Source organism: Lontra canadensis, unplaced genomic scaffold (assembly GCF_010015895.1).
Source record: "Lontra canadensis isolate GAN:19392208 unplaced genomic scaffold, GSC_riverotter_1.0 scaffold10, whole genome shotgun sequence".
Taxonomy (NCBI): domain Eukaryota; kingdom Metazoa; phylum Chordata; class Mammalia; order Carnivora; family Mustelidae; genus Lontra; species Lontra canadensis.
Genome location: NW_022631004.1, coordinates 8,250,710 through 8,255,145, shown reverse-complemented (window position 1 = coordinate 8,255,145; position 4,436 = coordinate 8,250,710).

Below are 4,436 nucleotides of genomic sequence, written 5' to 3'. Positions count from 1 at the left end.
TTCTTTCTTCTGCCTCATTTATCCTAGCAGTGAGAGCCTCCATTTTTGATTGCACCTCATTAATAGCTTTTTTTATTTCAACTTGATTAGATTTTAGTTCTTTTATTTCTCCAGAAAGGGCTTTTATATCTCCCGAGAGGGTTTCTCTAATATCTTCAATGCCTTTTTTCGAGCCCGGCTAGAACCTTGAGAATCATCATTCTGAACTCTAGATATCACATATTACTAATGTCTGTATTGATCAGTTCCCTAGCCTTTGGTACTGCCTCTTGTTCTTTTTTTTTGTGGTGAATTTTTCTGCCTTGTCATTTTGTCTAGATAAGAGTATATGAAGGAGTAAGTAAAATACTAAAAGGGTGGCAACAACCCCAGGAAAATATGCTTTAGCCAAATCAGAAGAGATCCCAAATCGTGAGGGGGGGGGGGGGAAAAGGGAAAAAAAGAGGTTCAGAAAGAAAAAAAAAAAAAGAAAAAAGAAACAAATAAAAAAAAGAAAACCAATAATGAAAAAAATATAAAAAGGAAAAAATATATATATATTAGATAAACTAGTTAAAAAACGTTAAAAAAGAAAAGGGTAAAAGTTAAAAAAATTTAGCAGAAGAAGAGAAAAATAATTGAAAAAGAAAAAAAAATTAAATTAACTGCAAGGCTAAAGAATCATGGGGAGAAAGCCATTAGTTCCGTGCTTTGCTTTCTCCTTCTCTGGAATTCTGCTGCTCTCCTTGGTATTGAAACTGCACTCCTCGTAAGGGAACTTGGTCCTGGCTGGGTTTCTTGTTGATCTTCTGGGGGAGGGGCCTGTTGTAGTGATTCTCAAGTGTCTTTGCCCCAGGCGGAGTTGCACCGCCCTTACCAGGGGCCGGGCTGAGTAATCCGCTCGGGTTTGCTTTCGGGAGCTTTTGTTCCCTGAGCGGTTTCCGTAGAGTTCCGGAGGACAGGAATGAAGATGGCGGCCTCCCAGGCTCCGGCCCGGAGGAGCCGAGAGCTCGGGGCCCCACTCCTCAGTGCTCCCTCAGAGAACAGCGCCCAATTACTCCCGTCTGCCTGGCCTCTGGCCGCGCTCCGAGCTCACCGAGCCTGTGACCGGTTCAAGGTAAGCCCAAGCTTAGCGCTCACTCCTCGGCTCCGTCTCTGTAGCCGGCTTCCCCGTTCTAATACCTGCAAGCTCTGCGACACTCAGACACCCCCGATCCTTCTGTGACCCTGCGGGACCTGAGGCCACACTGGCCCCGCGTGGGCTTCACCCCAGTTAAGCCTCTGGAGTGATGTCCCTCAGCGGAACAGACTTTTAAAAGTCCTGATTTTGTGCTCCGTTGCTCCGCCGCTTGCCGGGAGCCGGCCCCTCCCACCGGGGTCTATCTTCCCGTCCCTTTGGATTCACTTCTCCGCCAGTCCTACCTTTCAGAAAGTGGTTGATTTTCTGTTTCTAGAATTGCTGTTCTTCTTCTCTTCGATCTCCCATTGGATTTGTAGGTGTTTGCAATCTTTAGATAAGCTATCTAGCTGATCTCCCGCAACCTGAAGTAGTCTCAGCTGCTACTTCTCCGCCATCTTGACTCTTCCCCTAAAATTAATTCTTATAGTGAAATTTCTGGGTCAAATGGGTACATGTTCATAAGGAGCTTGAGTAAACTTTGCCCCAGAAAAGGTAAATTAATTTGTAATTCTACCAATAGTGTACAAAGGGTTTATTTCTTTATGACTTTGTTAACTTGAGATTTATAAATAAAAACAGTCTTTGACAATCTGTTAAGTAAAAGGTATCATCCCCTTATTTTTTAAATGTAGAAATCACCTATTCTAATAGGTTTCTTATAATAATTTTTGCCATTTTTAAAAAGAAGTTTTTGTCTTCTTATTGATTTCTAAGAACTTTTTATATATAAAGAATATTAAACATTTACTTGTAACTTACATTTAAAATATTTTTCTCCAATTTTAACATGGCTTTAGGTAGAAATGTATATTTTAAATATATATGTGATAAATATAACAATATTTTCCTTACTTTTTTTTTTTTTTTTTTTTTTTGCTTGGATGCATTGATAGCATGCCTAGAAAGCTTTATCTGCACTAAATTTGTGTAAATGTTCCCCCAGAGTTTCTTATAAAATATTTTATCTTATTACTTCAATATAAATTTTTATGCAATCTGTATTGCATTCTAGGGTATATCTTGGGGGGAGTGATACATTTTTTTTCTCCCAAACAATAAGATCCCTCTTCTATTTACTAAGTAAATTGTTCTTCCTCCCCTGATTTAAAGCACCATCTTATCCCACACTGAATCCTTACGTATGCTAGTACTTAACCTATTTGTGGACATTTTTTCCTTCATTAGATTCAATTCTGTGACTCTACACTGTTCTCATTATTGCAGATTTTAAAACATTTTAAACATTATATTTAGTTCTTAATTTGACTCTGTTGGTGAGAACATATTGTTTTTGAACAAATTTATTTTCCAAATGACTCAGTTTGTTGAAACTATTTAATCTGGGGCTTACTCCTAGAATATTGCTACAATGTTGTTTTGAATAGGTGTTATATTCCTACTTTAAGTGTTTATGACATTTGTATTCATCTCCATAGCTATATTAGCAACAATTATTTAGTTTTAACAATATTTAACTGGTTTCAAGACACTATCTTGACTTAGTAGATAACATATTTTATATTCTAGAAGTCTTTGTTTTGATTCTCTTCTTAGTGGATTCAAATTAGATTTGGTATAATATTTTGTTTTGTAGGAATCCATGAGTAAAATCCTTTTTAGCTCATACACAGACACATAGATGAACATATACACAAATACATGTATATCTAAATCTCTCTTTTTGCTGTTAGTATACAAGCTTGCATTTTAGCTGGGGTTAGTTCTTTAGGGAGATGAAGTTTTCCTTAAAAATAACTGTAGATGTTAATTTTGAGCATAAGTCTTAATTTTGATTTATTATTCAGATGGTTCTAGAATACTGTTTATTTTATCCTGGAGACTTATGCTTTGGTATATGACTTACTGAGTATCTTAGATTATCATTTGGTTATTCTTATGTAAAACAACTATTTTGATACATATACAATGATTAATTACTCCATTGTCTTTGACATTTTGTGTCCCTGAGTATATATCTGAGACTTTCCTAATTTTTTTTTTTTATTTTATGTAGCATGCTTTTTTCTGCCTATATATTTTCATTTTGGTCATGCAAAATTTTCTTCAGGAAAGCTTAGGTAATTAGCCTTTAGCTTAGGTAATTACCCTTTCAGTAAAATTTCCTGTAGTGTGTAGAGCAACAACAATCCCGCATACTCTGTGTTTACTCTGTATTTTCAAAAGGTTTTCTACAATTACATCCTTAACTTTTTCTTCTGTTGCAATGTGTTGTTTTTCCTTGGAATTTTTGTTTTTAAGTCATTGCATTGCACATCATCTTTTTGGGTTTGTACATCTTATCACTGATTTGATTTTTCTATATTCTTTATACATTTTAATATACATTTAAATTCTATTGAAATGCTAATTTTGTCACATTATTCCCTTATTTCATACTAGTCAAGGCTTAGTTAGCCTTGGACTTACTTTCTATTCTGCATTTTAGTCATGCTCAGTTTTATTTCAATTTAATGTCATTATTTTATTTGTTTCTTTAATAGAGTAAAAGATTTCAGATTTCTGATAACATGAAGTGATGCTTTCTTATAACTAAATCTTCTGCATTTGGAATGTATCTCTTCATTCTAGCTTACATGGAGCCCCTTCAAATTTCCTATTAATTTAAATTTATAGCTACCCATTCTAGGGGCACTTGGGTGGCTTAGTCAGTTAAGGAGACAACTCTTGATCTCAGCTTGGCTCTTGGTCTCAGTGTTATGAGTTCAAGCCTTGCTTTGGATTCTACACTGGGTGTGGAGCCTACTTTATAAATAGATAAATAATAACTAATTAATTAATTTGTAGTTACTCCTTCTTGAATAAAAGAGATTAATTCAAGCCCAATGTTTATCATTAAACCACTTAGGTGATTGTGTTTGGACCTCTAGATCTTAAGCTAGTATTCAGATGATGTGCACAACTATGAACCTGATTTTGGAGGAAAGTGCTAATTCAGGTAGCATCAACTCTACTGGACTACAGAAGAATCTCTTACAACATTTGCCAGGTTTGTGGACGATGATTTTTTTCCTGAGTAACTTGAGGCCTTATATAGTTCTTTTAGATACACTGCATCTAAAACTTCAATTCTCCAACTACCCTTAGAGTTTTTTTTTTTTTTTAAATATATCTTTTTAAAGATTTTATTTATTTACCTGACAGTGAGAGAAGGAACACAAGCAGGGGGAGTGGGAGAGGGAGAAGCAGGCTTCCTGCTCAGCCCGATGCAGGGCTCGATCCAAGGATCCTGGGATCACAACCCACACTGAAGGCAGAT